The 17695-nt window shown below is 35.0% G+C and overlaps 1 protein-coding gene across 17 annotated transcripts in view; it reads right to left on the bottom strand.

Moving 5' to 3' along the window:
* The window catches only part of GTDC1 (glycosyltransferase like domain containing 1), a 422749-nt gene that overhangs the window by 356744 nt on the left and 48310 nt on the right, over window positions 1-17695 (bottom strand). For 13 of the 17 annotated variants that reach the window (XR_009403155.1, XR_009403154.1, XR_009403163.1 and 10 more), the window contains one exon: window positions 17557-17646. The exons of 2 other annotated variants lie outside the window; for them this stretch is intronic. The gene's annotated coding sequence lies outside the window, so the exon portion shown is untranslated. Of the gene's footprint in view, window positions 1-1130; window positions 1158-2855; window positions 2913-17556; window positions 17647-17695 lie in introns of all 17 variants that reach the window. 2 more of the 17 variants (XR_009403157.1, XR_009403156.1) reach the window with 2 other exon arrangements.

Here is a 17695-nt window from a genome sequence, read left to right as displayed (position 1 = left end):
GCCAAGAGTATACAATGGGGAAAGAATAAGCTCTCCAATAAAAGGTTTTGGGGAAACTGGAGAGCCACAGACAAAAGGGTAAAACTGGACTCCTATCTTACACCACACACAAAAATTAACTCAAAATAAATTAAAGACTTTCACATAAAACCTGAAATTGTGAAACCCCTAGAAGAAAATGGAGAAAAAACTTCCTGACCTCAGTCTTGGTGAGGATCTTTTTTTACATTTACATTTACACCAGAAGCAAAGGCAACAAAAACAAAAATAAACAGGATGAACTACATCAAACTAAAAAGCTTTTACGCAGCAAAGGAAAACATTAACATAACGAAAAGACAACATACAGTAATATTTACAAATCATATATCCAATGTGGGTAAACATCAAAAATACATAAAGATCTCATACAACTCAATGGCAAAAAAACCTAAAAATCCAATTTAAAATGGGCAAAAGATTTGAATAGACATTTTTTTCAAAGAAGACATACTGATGGCCAACAGACACATGAAAAGATGCTCAACATCACTAATCATCAGGGAAATGCTAATCAAAACCACAGTGAAATATCACCTCACACCTGTTAGAATGGATATTACCAAAAAGAGGAAATAATAAGTATTGGCAATCATGTGGAGAAAAGGGAACCTCCACACACTGTCGGTGGGAATGTTAAATTGGTACAGCTACAGTGAAAACCAGTATGGAGGTTCCTCAAAAAATTAAAAATACAAATACCATATGATCCAGCAATTCCATTTCTGGACATATATATCCATAGGATATGAAAACACTAACTCAAAAAGGTATCTGCATTCCCATGCTCATCAAAATATTATTTAGAATAGACAAGACATGAAAACAACCTCAGTGTCCACGGACAGAGAAATGAGGAAAGAAAATGTATGCACACACATATACATCATGGAATGCTATCCAGTCATTAAAAAAAAAAAAGAAATCCTATGATTTGTAACAACACAAATGCACCTTGTGGGCATTATTCTAAGTGAAATAATTGACAGAGATAAAGACAAAAACCATATGATATCACTTTTATCTGGAATCTGAAAACAAAACAAAACAAAAACAAAACTCATAGATACAGGTAACAAACTGGTACTTACCAGAGGTGGGGCAGCAGTAGGGGTAGGCTGTAAGCAAAATGGGTGAAGGTGGTCAAACTTGCAAATACAACTTGCAGTTATAATAAATAAGTCGTGGGATGTAATGTACAGCATGATGACTAAGGTTAATAATACTATATTGTATATTTGAAAGTTGCTAAGTGAGTAAATCTTAAAAAGTTCTCATCACGAGAAAAAATAGTATAATTAAGTATGGTGACTGATGTTAACTAGACTTACTGTGGTGATTATGTCATAATATATAAATATTTCAAACCATTATGCTGTACACCTGAAACTAATACATGTCAATTATACCTCAAGAAAAAAAAATTGGGGGGAATGCCTGGGTGGCTCAGTCAGTTACCTGTCTGCCTCTAGCTCTGGTCATGATCCCAGGGTCCTGGGATTGAGTTCCACATCAAGCTACCTATAAGCTACCTACTTAGCAGTGAACCTGCTTCTCCCTTTGCCTACTTCTCCCTCTGCCTGCCATTCTTCCTGCTTGTGCACGTGCTCGCTCTCTCGCTTTCTGACAAACAAATAAGATCTTAAAAACAAAAAAAAGAAAAATTTTTTTAATTTTAAAAAATGCGAAGGGGAGGGAGACAAGTCCACCTTGACTTTGTCCTAATTTCAAAAGTTTGGATGATATCAAGTTAATTCTTAACTTTTTTATATAATAAAATGTTGCACCAAATTCATAAATACAGATATAATAAAAAGTTTCATTTGGGTTGAGTTTTATCTTTTTCATCCCCTAATCTGTAGTCAAAAGTAGTAATCACAACAAACTGACTTTATAGAATCGTATAGATAGAAGGATTCTAATGAAACATAACAAAACAAAATGACAAAAAAAAAAAAAAGAATCAATGCAAGAGAAAAACCCAAATTTCTTTGATTCTAAGGTCCAGCAGGAAAGAGTACTAAATCATAAGTCAGGGACCCAGGTTTTATTGCAGTCCTATCTATGGGAAAAAAAACACTTAATGACTATGCTACTCAGTTTTCCTCATTTAGTAAAGAAAACTCTCACCTACCCCACCTACTTTCAAAACTGTTGTGATGATAAAATGAAACAGCATATGTAAGAAATATAAATAATTACATTTGCAAAGAATTTTAACTATACACATATACAAATAGAGATTCACAAATATAAGGCAACAATCCATTAATCATTATTTTAGAGTGAAGATGAACTATTTTAATTCAATAAAAATGCTTAATGAAATTTTAATATTGTAATACCATTTCATTATTTCCATTATTCTCTGAACTATAATGAACACACTTAGTTGTAAACGTCAATATACTTAAACCATGACTATCAATCAGTCAGGACTTCTACATTGTGATAAGGTAGTTTACCCAAGAAAAAAACACAGCAGTTAAATTCAAATAAGATTAAATGTATTTCTTAGTTTCTCTTTTAAAAATCCAGTGGGAAAGAAAGGCTTAAGTAAATGACAAATTTAAGATTATTACAATTTAGTTATACTTCATTTAGCAAGATTCACCCTCTCTAAGATTGCAAGTATCAAATATTTTTTTCTTCTTTATGTCTGAAATCACCCACAAGAAAAATACCATGCTAATTCTTATTAAAGCTGTTTTCCAGGTAGAACAAAACTATCCAATGTACTTCTTTTTTTACCATAGGACGGTCAAACCATTTAACCTGATTTTCAAAGGGAGAGCGAATGTAAAGACTTTCCTTACACTTTCAAGGAGAGGTTTGGTCTTCTACTCTGCAAAAAAATAACTCCACAGAAATAGCTGTTAGATAAAATCATCATGTCATAAAACATGACAGTAGTCACAAGCATTTAAAAAGTACTTGAAGTGTGACCCTATTTGCTCACACTCTAGAAATAAATACATAATCCATGTATTATATAATATATTATGTATCATATAATACATAATATATTATATAATATCATATAATAATCGTATAATTATATAATCATATAATTATATAATATCATATAATATCATATAATACATAATATATTATATAATACATAATACATAATATATAATACATAATATAATAGATAATACATAATATATAATACAATACATAATATATTATACAATATAATTAATATATTATACAATGCAATTATAATTATTATATGATATAATTATATCACTTCAACCTAAATATTGAACAACTTGGCTTCCAATAGTATTTTACCAGCATACAGAAGAAACCAGACTAGCCATTTTAGGATTAATCACTTTAAGACTTTTCCATTTCAGAGGACTAGGTCTCACTGAGACTGGTTTTAGGGACAAATGGAAATCTAGAGTAAAGAAAGTTTGCCTCCTAGCAACTTCCCAACATGATGACTGAGAAATCATCTATAAAAAATACGTATTTCAGGGGCGCCTGGGTGGCTCAGTGGGTTAAGGCCTCTGCCTTTGGCTCAGGTCGTGATCTCAGGGTCCTGGGATCGAGCCCCACATCAGGCTCTCTGCTCAGTGGGGATACTGCTTCCTCCTCCTCCTCTCTCTCTCTGCCTGCTTATGATTTCTGTCTGTCAAATAAATAAATAAAATAAAAATATGTATTTCAGAAGAGACAATAATATAAGTGCTTACATTTAACCTAAGGCTCAAAGTAGTAAGCAGAATAAGAATTGGAATAAAGTTTGAAAAACATATCAATACTTTTTCTGCAGAGCTTTTTCCAGAACCCACCCTCCCAAACCCTAAGGCTTCCCTCAATCTCTTACAATTTATCCTCCTACTTTTAAGAAACTATACTGACCAAGCCAAGAAATAACCGAAAGAAAGAAAGATAAAACAAACCATTTCACTACCTTTGCCTCAACCTGAATCTCTGGTTTAAAAAAATCTCTGGCAATCAATAAGTCTTAGCTGAAAGGAAATTAAAGAAACAGAAAAACAAAAAAAAATTACAAATGAAGCTTCTGTGTACCCCTCCCTGATCCCATTTCCCTCCCTCTTTCCCAAAGGTAACCACTTTGCTGACATGTGTGTCTATCATTCCCATCACTGACTATTTAAAACATCATCTACATATGATTGCTTCTACAGAAATAAGCTCCATAAGCCCACAGGCTGTGTCTGATATTGTCCTCTGTGTAGCATCTACTAAAGTAATCAGCATACTGTAATCATTTAAATGCTACAAATACCTCTAAAGAAAATTAATAAATATTTAGTAAAACTAATTAAACAGAACCATGCATTGTCACAATAGGGAAAAAGAAACAAATTTCTTCCCATTTATGAAACTCAGCTAGGCGTCTATTGTGTAACATTGATCCAAAAATTCAACTTATTGAAAAATTGAGTTTCAAAAGATTGATTGAATAAAATTTAAAATACCAAACAAAATTTAGGTTAGAGAAAAAATACATCCTTCATTCAAATAATTCCCTATGAAGTCAGCAATTATAATTTATTCTGACATTTTGTTTCACCACATTAGAAGATATTTTTCTATATTCCCTAGGCAGCAGCAAATAACATCATGCATGAGGCTGATATAATTACATGCCAAAAAAGACAGACCAGCACCCTCACACTCCAAATTCCCCTCTGTGACTCCTTCATGCCCCATATGTTGCTAATAAAACTGTCTGAATCATACCTATGAGACAGTTTTACTAACATAGTTTCGGCCCTCTTGGTTCTTCACAAGGCAAACCATACCACCAAAACTGTTACAAATGCAAATTTTAAGGATGAAGAAAATAAAAATCTATATTATACATATGTACATGTATGTGTGTAGTAGATACATATATACATGCCATATACACATATGAACATGTATATTTACAGCAGAGAAACCTACCTGAAAACCACAATTCACTACTTAATTCTTTGAACTTTAAATACCCATGCTAGCTATGACCTATAGAAGGTTCCAACATCTGACAACAGTATGATATTCAATAAACTATAAACCTAAAAAAAATAATAAACTATAAACCTAACAGGTGACAGAGTAAATAAAACAACAAGACCTGTGTGTATGCTGCCTATAAGAGATTCATTGCAGTCCTAAAGACACCTGCAGACTGAAAAGGAAGGGAGTGATGGAAAAATATTCAGCATGCAAATGGATATCAAAAGAAAGCTGGAGTAGCAACACTTATTTCAGACAAAACAGACTTTAAAACAAAGTCTGTAAAAAGAGACAAAGGAGGACACTATATAATGATAAGGGGACCAAACCAACAAAAAGATATAACAATTGTAAGTATTTATGCACCCAACATGGGAGCACCAAAACACATAAAGCAGGTAATTACAAACATAAAAGAACTAACATAAAAGAACTAACCAATGGTAATACAATAATAGTAGGGGACTTTATAACATCCACTTAAATCAAAGGACAAATCATCCAAACAGAAAATCAACAAGGAAATAGTGCCTTTGAATGACACACTACACCAGACAGATTTAACAGATATATTCAGACATTCCATCCTAAAACAGCAGAATACACATTCTTTTCAAGTCCACACAGAACATTCTCCAGAATAGATCCCATACTAGGCCACAAAACAAACCTCAACAAATTCAGAAAGATTGAAGTCATACTCTGCACCTTTTCTGACCACAAGGAAATCTAGAGAAAGAAAGTTTGCCTCCCAGTAACTTCTATAAAACTAGAAAACTGCTAAACAACTAGAAATCAATCACAAGGAAAAATCTGGAAAGACAACAAATATGTCGAATTTAAAGAACATGCTATTAAACAATTAATGGGTCTACCAAGAAATCAAAGAACAAATCAAAACATATATGTAAACAAATGAAAATGAAAATGCAACGGTCCAAAACCTTTGGGATGCAGCAAAAGCTGTTTTAAGAGGGAAGTTTGTAGCAGTATAGGTCTACCTCAAGAAGTAAGAAAAATTTCAAATAAACAATCTAACCTTAAGCCTAAAGAAGCTAGAAAAAGAACAACACACAAAAACCTAAAGCAGCATGGGGCGCCTGGGTGGCTCAGTGGTTTGGGCTGCTGCCTTCGGCTCGGGTCATGATCTCAGGGTCCTGGGATCGAGCCCCGCATCGGGCTCCCTGCTCTGCAGGAAGCCTGCTTCCCTCTCTCTCTCTCTCTGCCTGCCTCTCTGCCTACTTGTGATCTCTGTCTGTCAAATAAATAAATAAAATCTTTAAAAAAAAAAAAAGAAAAACCTAAAGCAGCAGAAGGAAGGAAATAATAAAGATTAGATCAGGAATAAATGATACAAAAACTAAAAAACCAAACACAACAGATCAATGAACCCAAGGACTGGTTCTTTGAAAAGATCAACAAAATCCATAAACTTCTAGCCAGACTCTTTTAAAAAGAGAGAAAGAGAGAGAGAGAAAGGACTCAGATAAACAAAATCACAAGTAAAATAACAACCATCACCACAGAAATAAAAATAATTATAAGAAATTATTATGAAAAATAATAATGCCAAAAAATTAAATAACAGAAAAAAGGAGTAAATTCTGAGAAACATGTAGTCTACCAAAATTGAAGCAGTTATAAATAGAAAATTTGAACACAGCAATAACCAACAAGGAGATTAAATTACGACTTAATTGAATCACAACAAACAAAAGTCCAGGACCAGACAACTTCACAGGCAAATTAAACCAAACATTTAAAGAAGAGTTAATACCTAGTTTTCTCAGGCTATTCCAAAAATCAGAATCAAAACTTCCAAATTCATTTTATGAGGTTACTATAACCCTGATACCAAAACCAGATAAAGATACCACCAGAGAGAGAGAGAGAGAGAGAGAAAGAGAATTATAGGATAATAACTGATGAACATAGATGCAAAAATCCTCAACAAAATACTAGCAAACCGAATACAACAATACATTTAAAAAATCATTCACCATGATCAAGTGATATTTATTCCTGGGAGGCAAAGGTAGTTCAGTATTCACAAATCAATCAATGTGATACATCCAATCAATAAGACAAAAGATAAAAACCGTATGATCATTTCAATAAATGCAGACAGACCATCTGAGAAAGTAAAACATCCATTCATGATAAAAGCCCTCAACAAAGTAGTTATAGCACAACATAATAAAGGCTATATATGAAAAACCCATAGAAAACATCATACTCAATATGGTAAAACTGACAGCTTCCTTCCTAAGGTCAGGAAGGGACAAGACTGTCCACTCTCACCTTATTCAACATAATACTGGAAGACCTAGCTACAATAATCAAACAACAAAAAGAAATAGAAGGAACTAAAACTGGTATGGAAGTAAAATTGTCACTAACTGCAGATACTCTATATAGAAAACCTTAAAGACTCCACCAAAAAACTACTAGAACTGATAAAAGAATTCAGTAAAGTCACAAGATATAAAAATCAATGTGCAAAAATGTGTTACATTTCTTTACACTACTAATAAAGCAGCAGAAAGAGAAATTAAGAAAACAATCCCATTTACCACTGCTTCAAAAACAATAAGATACCTAGGAATAAACCTAACCAAAGAGGTGAAAAACTCTGAAAATTATAGAACTTTGATGAAAGAAACTAAAGACAACAAAAAGAAATGGAGGGTGCCTGGGTGGCTCAGTGGGTTAAGCCACTGCCTTCAGCTCAGGTCATGATCTCAGGGTCCTGGGATCGAGTCCCACATCGGGCTCTCTGCTCAGCAGGGGCCTGCTTCCCTTCCTCTCTCTGCCTGCCTCTCTGCCTACTTGTGATCTCTCTCTGTCAAATAAATAAATAAAATTCTTAAAAAAAAAAAAAAAAAGAAAAAAAAAAAAGAAATGGAAAGACATTCTATGCTCATGAATTGGAAGAACAAAATTTTTAAAATACCTATACTATCCAAAACAAAACAAGCTACACATTTAATGCAAAATACCAACAGCTATTTTCACAGGCCCAGAACAAACAATACTAAAATTTATATGTAACCAAAGACCCCTAAAGAGCCAAAGCAACTTTGAAAAAGAAAAGCAAAGCTGGAGGTATCACAATTCCAGACTTCAAGTTACATTACAAAGCCATAATAACCAAAACAGCAAGGTACTAGCCCAAAAACAGACATACTGATCAATGGAATAGTATAGAAAAGTCCAGACATAAACCCACACCTATATGGTCATTTAATCTTTGACAAAGCAGGAAAGAAGACCCATTGGGAAAAACACAGTGTCTTCAACAAATGGTGTTGGGAAAACTGATCAGCTACATGCAAAAGAATAAAACTGGACCATTTTCTTACACCATGCACAAAATAAACTCAAAATGAATTAAAACCTAAATGTGAGATCTGAAACCATAAAAATCCTAAAAAAAAAAAAAAAAACACACACACACACACACAAGGCACAGGCAGTAATGGCTCTAACACCGGTTATAGCAACATTTCTGGGAAATAAAAGCAAAAGTAAACTATTAGGACCATATTAAATATCAAAATAAAAAGCTTCTGAACAGTGAAGGAAACAATCAACAAAACTAAAAGACAATCTACTGAATGGGAGAAGATATTTACAAATGATTATCTGATAAAGGGTTAGTATCTAAAATATGTAAAGAACTTCTACAACTCAACACCCCAAAAACAAATAACCCAATTAAAAATGGGTAGAAGATATGAACAGAGACTTTGCCAAAGAAGACCTCCAAATGGCCAACAGACACATGAAAAGAAGCTCAACATCATTCATCATCAAGGAAAGCCAAATCAAAGAGATATCACCTCATATTGTCAGAATGGCTAAAACCAAAAAACCTAAGAAACGACAAGTATTGGTGAGAACGAAGAGAAAAAAGAACCCTGTTGCACTGTTGGTAGGAATGAAAACTGATGCAGCCACTGTATGATAAACAGTATGGAGGTTCCTCAAAAAGTGAAAAACAGAACTACCCTGTGATCTAGTAATTGCACTATTGAGTATTACCTCCCAAAATACAAAAACACAAATTCAAAGAGACTCCTATGTTTAGGGCAGCATTATTTACAAACTATGGAAGTAGCCTAAGTATCCATCAATAGAGGAATGAATAAAGAAGATGTGGTATATATACACAATGGAATATTATTCAGCCATGAAAAAGAATGCAATCTTGCCATTTTCAATGACATGGATGGAACTGGAGAGTATAACACTAAACAAAATACATTTGAGAAAGACAAAAATCTTGTGATTTCACTCATCTGTGGAATGTAATAAATAAAACAAACCAGCAAAGGAAAAAAAGAAAGAGAAAAAGACTCTTAACTATTGAGAACTAAGTAGTGGTTACCAGAGGGGAGGTTGGTGGGGGGATGGGTGAAATACGCATGGGGATTAAGCAGTGCACTTGTCATGATGAACAATGGGTGATGTATGGAATTACTGAATCACTGTATGATAAACCTGACACTAATATAACACTATATGTTAACTATACTGGAATTATATTTAAAAAAAAAAAAAAGAAAAGAAAAGAAGAATGAAACCATAAACCTAGCATTATCCTTTCATATTGTTAAAAAGATCAGTTCAAATATCTAACTGGTAGAAAATAATGGTAGCCAGAATTCTTAGTAACAATTTTTAAAAAGACACAAAAGAAAGGGAAAAAAATGGAACACTGATGCAACCATCAGAAATTTTATAAAAGTACTAAACTGATAAATAAACCATGATTCTTTCTAAGATTTTTATTTATTTATTTGACAGAAGAGAAAAACTGAGCACAAGCAAGAAGAGCAGAAGGCAGAGGGAGAGGGAGAAGCAGGCTCCCCACTGAGCAGAGAGCCCAACATGGGACCCGATCCCAGGACCCTGGAATCATGACCTGAGCTGAAGGCAGATGCTTAACTGACTGAGCCACTCAGGTGCCCCAATAATCCACTATTCATATTTATTTCTACTTCAGGAAAATGAAACACTTTCATCACATGTATGTTTAAATTCACCATATGTAAAGCTTTCTTATAAAACATGAATGCTGAAATTGAATGATGAACAAAAATGGGCACGTGGGTGGATCAGTCGGGTAAGTGTCTGACTCTTAATATTGACTCGGGTCATGACCTTAGGCTTATGAGACAGCCCAGCATCAGGCACCACACTAGGCATGGAGCCCACTTAAGATTCTCTCTCTCCCTCTCCCCCTTCCTACCTCTAAATAAAATAAAATAAAAAGTTAACAAAAAGTTTTGTTTTGTTTTGAAAAAGGCCTGTAAGCACTGCTATTATAGGAAATCATCAATTAAACAAAGATGAAGCATTCTCAATTTTTTCTGGAAAACTTCTCCAGGAGACACCTTCCTAAGATATTATTTCAACACATACCTCTAGCAGTACACTCTCTGGGGACAAGACTCCTTTTAATAAGTCAGCCTAAGAACAGAAGGAGTATGAGGAATTCTAGTCTCTTCTGAGCTATACCAACAGCAAACAGGAAAGAGGAGGCAGAGATGTTGAGGACAAATCTTTCATAGCACCATCTGATCAGCCCAATCAACACCAGCAATCAGAATAGGGAAAAGGGTTCAAGGCCTTGCCTAAATGCTAGTGTGCCACATCCACTTAAACCTTCTTATTCATTAGAGACCTTGGCCTGTCTACCTAGACTTCAAATCTGACCTGCTCCATCAAATCCAGACTTTGAATTTGTCTAGTTTTTTACTAGATTCCCAGTGTCCACTTGTAGGTCAGACATTCTAAATAGAATTATGACCCTTGTCTATTACCACTTCCCAGTTATAGCTCCCCTGGTCTGCCTACTGCTCAGTCTTACAGCCCTACGTTCACAGGTAATCTTAATCCTGAAGGGACCCAACCTGACCTCTCCAGCTCAACAATCTTCTCTGACCCACATATCCAAAGCAGCCTTGGCTAGCTGTAAATGACATTTTACCTGGGCCCAAGATCATCTGGGGTTCTAAGAAAAACTACAGGCCTAATTGCATTTTTATAGGGTATATAATTTCAGAGAATGCCCCATGAATCCCAAATTAAGAATCCCTGCTATAGGGGCGCCTCGCTGTCTTAGTCGGTAGAGTGAGAGACTCATGATCCTGGGGTCGTGAATTCAAGCCCCATCATGGGAGTGGAGCTTACTTTAAAAAAAAAGAAAAAAGAAGATTCCCTGCCATCTATAACAAGGACTCCTATATTTAAAAAATTAAATACAGATTCCACATATACTCCATACATATACACACACGCATACAAATTCTGTTTCTGTGTGTCTAAAGTAACACCAAAAGACACACCTTTTTTTCACTGTTGTTCTTATTTTTTTTTAATTATATAAGTCCCCAGAGGGTTCTGGTGATCAATCAAGTTTGAGAGCCAATACACCACAGGATTTAGAGAGCAGCGTCTCCAAACGGTGACTGACTATTCAAGCCAATTATCTGTGGTTCATGAAAAAATATTACAGGTTTTTTTTTTTTTTTTAAGATTTTATTTATTTATTCGACAGAAAGAGACACAGTGAGAGGGAACACAAGCAGATTTCCCGCCGGGCAGGAAGCCCAGAGTGGGGCTTGATCCCAGGACCCTGGGATCATGACCTGAGCAAACACTTAATGAGGCACCTAGGTGCCTCAAAATATTACAGTTTTAAATTTATTTTTATTGAATCTCTTTTTTCAATATTTTAATTTCATAATTTACATAATATATTAGTACAGTCATACATGTACATTTTTCATGTGTGCAATAAAATATTTAAATAAATATTATTTATTTAATTTAGTTAAATATTAATTATTTATAAAATAAATAAAATATTTATATTGTATGTGCTTTAAAAATTTTAATAATCAAAAGCTTAGACACTACTTTTTCAGGGCAAACCCAGGCCTGGTAATGGCATACTTCAGTATCATGTTCCATATTCCTCTACTATGACAGTTCAAAAACTACACATCTTTCATAAAATACAGCAAGCCACCACATCAACACTTGGAATTTGGGAAGAAGCACTGCTTTACAATCATACTCTTATAAAAACAGTGTAAGTAATAAAGCATTATCAGGACACAGCACACACTGAGGATGTTTTACAAACATGCTTATGGTATACTTCAGTACTTCTCAGGCAGAAAAATTCTAGTATGAAATAAGTTAGGCAGTATAGACCTGTGCTGTCCAATATGATACCAACTATTGCACACATGAGATGCAAATAGTGTCACACGTTTAAATGTTTCAGATATATTGAGTTAAGCAAAACATGTTGTTAAAGTTAATTTTACCTATTCTTTTTTACTTTGTTAAATTTTCTACTAAAAAATTTAAAATTGCAAACATGCTTGCATTCTATTTCTATTGGACAGCACCAGTCTAGATAACAGTTTAAACTGTGAATAATCTTCAAATTGGACACTATATTTTATGGATAACTTTATCTCCTCTCCACTACCACCCCAACTCTGCCCCCACCACGAATGTGTCCAAATTATTTACAATACAAAATTTTTGCATGGTTTAAAGACACCATTTCCGCAAGAATGGATACTTTTTACAATTGGCAAAAATGAGCAAACATAGTAGGTTAGAAGGAATGTTTTACCCATATACTCTAATGCCAAAACAGGGAAGTTAAAAAAGAGTGACACAACATTCTAAAAAAGAAATTTATTTATTACCATCAACTAGATAAACACAGGGTCCATTTAGAGTTTTACAATGTTTTAAAAATTGGGCTTCCCCCATAAAATATAAATTTTTTGCAATATAGAACTTATCCTATATCAACACTGCTAGACTGACATTTTTACTTCCCCTCCTGAAACTATAATTTAAGAAAACAAAGGTGCTCAATGGATATGTCCCCTAGCCTTTTCCTTTCTGAAAGAGCTATGGCAAATACAGCAGATTCATTTTTAACACTCATGCAACCCCATTCTGATATGTCTTAATGACATAATAGTGGCCAGAAAGCTAAAGGGCCCGTTTACCAGACTCTCTTGCAACCTGAGATGTGCATGTGTCCTCGCCTTCCCAGGCAGGGACACTCTGAGGAGACCAGAAAAATAAAGAAAACAAGAAGGAGCAACTGAGCACAGGCATATCAGCTCATCCAGCAATGATGATGGGTGAGACAATGACTCTTTAGGAGGCAGCAACAAAAGCCAAGACTCCTCATTCACAGGCTTCCAAATTCCTCCCACCAGAAGGGCAATGTAGTTCTGAGATCAGACAGCTACGGCTCCCTTAGCAAGCCACGCAAAAACTGTGCTTTCAGGAATTATTCCTAGAAGCTCAGCCCAAAGTCTATTCTTCATTTCCTCAAAGATTCTACAAACTATCTATTACAACTTAATAAATCCCCTGATGCTTAAACCAGTTTTAATGATTTCTGTTGTTTGCTACCAAGAGTCCTTTCCAATATATGGGCCAAAAAAAAAAAGAGAGAGAGAGAAATTTCAAATACAATATCAAAATTAGGCTTTAAAATATAGGCCTATGATTATATGACAATATGAATGTACAATAAGAATATACTTAATGGTAAAATTTTATGTTATCTTTTATTACAGTAAAAAATATGATTTTCATAAACACAACAAAAAAATCTATATTTAGGCATAGGAATGAAGAATCCTTTGATAAACTTGGTTTTGTTAACTTACTCCTTTTCCAGCTAGTGGCTTATCCTTTTGTTCTAACCCCTACGTCTCTAAGAGTAAAAAATGGAAGAAATCTCAACATACATAAGATAAGACAGACGATGAAACTCTGTGATGAGTAAAAGTGGAGTAGGTGAAGGCTTGTTGCAAAAATTATTCTGTGACTACTATGAGCCAAGTGCTTTACATACATCCTCAATTTTGCCACAGTACTGCCACAATAACAACATTCACCCAACCCCATTCACAATAAGGCTTCCTCGGTGATGAGAAAATAGAGAAAGAAAAGTTAAGCATCTTGCCCAAGGTGCACAGCGAGTGACTGCTGGAGTAATGACAGATCAAGATCTGCTCGACTCCAAAGTCCTGGATCTTTGTATACGACATTTCTCTTACTGACTGCCACAGCCACAGTACTCAGCAGGCAAAGGCTAATTAAATTATCCATTGTGATGGAATCATCACAAAGCCAGGAAAGCAATTCCTGAAAAGTGTCACCTAGACCATTAATATAGCATGCCCTGTAGAGTCCAGTGTGATGTTCAAATACAGAAATAACTAGATGATGATGATTATAATGAAAATAGCAACATGTACTGAGTGCCTATTATGTTTAAACACATATACATTACTTCATTTAATCCCCCGAACATCCCAGTAAGAAATGCACAGTAGGTGTTACCTTCATTTTACAACGTTAGAAAATGAGACGTCGAGAGATTAAGAACTCTACCAAAGACTACACTACAAGTCAAATTCAGAGTCAGAATTTGAATCCAGGTCTATGAAGCCCAAGCATATGGGTGAGGACAACTTGCATTTCCTTTATCTCTAAAGAGCCAAACACAGGCCTTACATGGGTAAACATTCAACGAATCATTCATTTCACTTTGAAATTAGGGACAACAGGGCGCCTGGGTGGCTCAGTGGGTTAAGCCGCTGCCTTCGGCTCAGGTCATGATCTCAGGGTCCTGGGATCGAGTCCCGCATCGGGCTCTCTGCTCGGCAGGGAGCCTGCTTTGCTCTCTCTCTCTCTCTCTGCCTGCCTCTCCATCTACTTGTGATTTCTCTCTGTCAAATGAATAAATAAAATCTTTAAAAAAAAAAAAAAAAAAAGAAATTAGGGACAACAAATGCACACCAAGAGCATGCACAAATTCAGCAGCATCGTGCTGACACTGAGTGAAAAGACACAAAGGAAGAAATAAGAATGAAGAGTCCATCCCTGAGGGTCACTATACATTTGCCAGTAAAAGTTAAGGGCTTAAACCCCCTTTTTTCACACTCTTCTAAGCTTAGCCCACCCTTCACGTCACCTCCCCACCACAGACATGCACTAAGACTTGCTCTATCAACTCTAGCATACTGTCAGAAATTATACACACTACATTAAGAGAACCGTATGAAAGAGAACCTATCTTAGAACTACTAAGAGAACCGTATGAAAGCAAGGAAATCACTGGCAAGGCATCTGATTCAACAGGTCTGAGGTGAGTCCTGATAATTTACAAAATTAAGAAGTGGTAATGCCACCAGACCACATTAGTCTCAATTATCATGCTAAAACATTGCTATTTATTAAAATTTATGAAAAATTTTTAAAATGAAAATGAATTAAATAGAAAAAATAAAATAAAATAGAACAAAACAACAAGAGTTTGGCCATTTCTCCTACTACTTCCCCCTCTCCCACCTCATGCCTCTGGCAACCATAAATCTGTTCTCTGTATCTATGAGCCTGGTTTTGTTTGTAGAAAGACAGACAAAAGGATACATTCCATATATAAGAGAAATTATACAGTGTTTTTCTTTCTCGTCTGACTTATAATGCAATTCCCTTGAGATCCATCCACTTTGAGGCAAATGGCAAGATTCTTTTTATGGTTGAATAATATTCTATTTACTCACTCTGTGTGCACACGCGCGCGCGCGTGTGTGTGTGTGTGTGTGTGCATCACAACTTCTTTATCCATCCTCCATGAATGGATATCCAAGTTGTTTTCATGTCCTGGCTACTGTAAATAATAATTCAATAAAAATGGGGGTGCATAATATTCTTTCAAGTTAGTGTTTTTGTTTCCCTTGGATATATACCCAGAAGTGGAGTTCCTAGATCATAGTGTACAGAAGACTCTTGAACAATATAAGGGGTAGAACTGCTGACCACCAAAGCAGTCAAAAATCTTCCTAAAACTTTTGACTCCCCCAAAACTTAACTACTAGTAGCCTACTATTAACTGGAAGCCTTACCTATAACATAAAGAGTCAATTATTGTTTGTTCTATTTCTGTGAAAAATGCCATCAGAATTTTGACAGGGATTGCACTGAATGTATATATTGCTTGGGGTAGTATGGACATTTTAACAATATTAATTCTCCCAACCCATGAACATGGAATACATTTCCATTTGTTGTGTCTTTTTCAACTTCTTCTTTCATTAATGTCTTGTAGTTTTCAATATAAGCCCTAAAACAACTTCTTCTATACCAGGTTCAGCCAGCAAAGAGGAACTAGTAAAAATTAGCAAGATGGTATATATCTCCTTTTTGGTATAGCATGCCTTCATAATGGAGATATAATTAACAAGATGGAAAACAGCCAAAAGTTTAGCAGGGTAGAAGCTACTAGGGAGACTATCTGGTCTATCCAGATGATTGGTGGATCCTCAATGAATCCAGCAGACTTTCAAAACTATCAGCAACACATATAATGTGCATTTGTTGCAAGTTATGAGGTGGGGTGTGGTGGTGGAAGGAGGGAATTAAATTTGGATAAAAGGAATAAAATTATAGATTACATAACAAATATGTGGAAATCTTATACAAAGAAAAAAATGTTGCCCTAGCCTGGTACAAAACTTTACCTTTTGATAAAAAGTAAGCCTAAGTTTCAGTAAAATTACATTAACAAGTATCCCCCCTTCCCCCCCCCAAAAAAAAAAAAAAACAAAAAACAAAAAACACATTATTACTCTTAGCAGCATAAGCAGTTAACAACAATGGGACTTCGGTACATTCCCAGATGATAAAAATGAGCTGCAAAAGGTCATGAAAACCCAAGACAGTACATATACAATGATAGAGTCACTGTTCTCTTTTATTTACAAACAGAGAAAGGAACTTATTTATTTAGTATCATTATGAGAAACACACCCATATATGGAAATAGTAGCTTGTGTAGTTAACTCAAAATACAGTACAAAACCACATGTGCTGGACGACATGGAAAATCCAGTCTCATAAAACAAATCCACCACCATTTAAAATAACATGCCAGCAAAATTAACAGCTTATAGATTACAGCCCTCCATTAAACAAAGGGTAGTACATAATTTTGTTTTGTTCGTTTTAATTCAATTGACATCAGACACTTGAAGTCTACAAAGATATCATATCAAAAACAAATAAAAACCAAAAAAAGGAACTATACATCAAAAGAAACTGATAGAGTAGAATTGACATAAATGGAAAATAATCTAAAGTTCTATTAACAGCATAAAAGAGAGAAATAAGGACATAATCATACAACCAAATATAATAGTCCTAAAACTCACTGACCTATAGCAGTGGTGCTATGGGGAAGAACTGTGTTCCCCCAAAATTCGGACCTAGAAGCCTTCACCCACAGTATCTCAGAATGTGACTATATTTGGATATAGGGCCTTTAAAGAAGTGATTAAATTAGAACAAAACTATTAGGGTGGATTCTAAGCCAACCGGACTAATCTCCTTAAAGAAGAGGGAATTCAGACACACAGAGACATAAGAGATGTCCACCCACACACCACGAGAGGACAAAGCATATAAAGTTACCAGCAGAAAGGTGATCATCTGCAAGCCAAGGAGATCTCAGAATAAAGTAAATCTGCTGACACCTTCACCTTGGATCTCCAGCCCCAAGAACTGTAAGAAAATAAATTTCTGTCAGTTAAGCCACTCAGTCCATAGTATT

This window comes from Mustela nigripes, chromosome 3 (genome assembly GCF_022355385.1).
Source record: "Mustela nigripes isolate SB6536 chromosome 3, MUSNIG.SB6536, whole genome shotgun sequence".
In the NCBI taxonomy this organism is placed as follows: domain Eukaryota; kingdom Metazoa; phylum Chordata; class Mammalia; order Carnivora; family Mustelidae; genus Mustela; species Mustela nigripes.
Note: the sequence above shows the minus strand (reverse complement) of the source record. Positions and strands in the feature narration are given on the sequence as shown.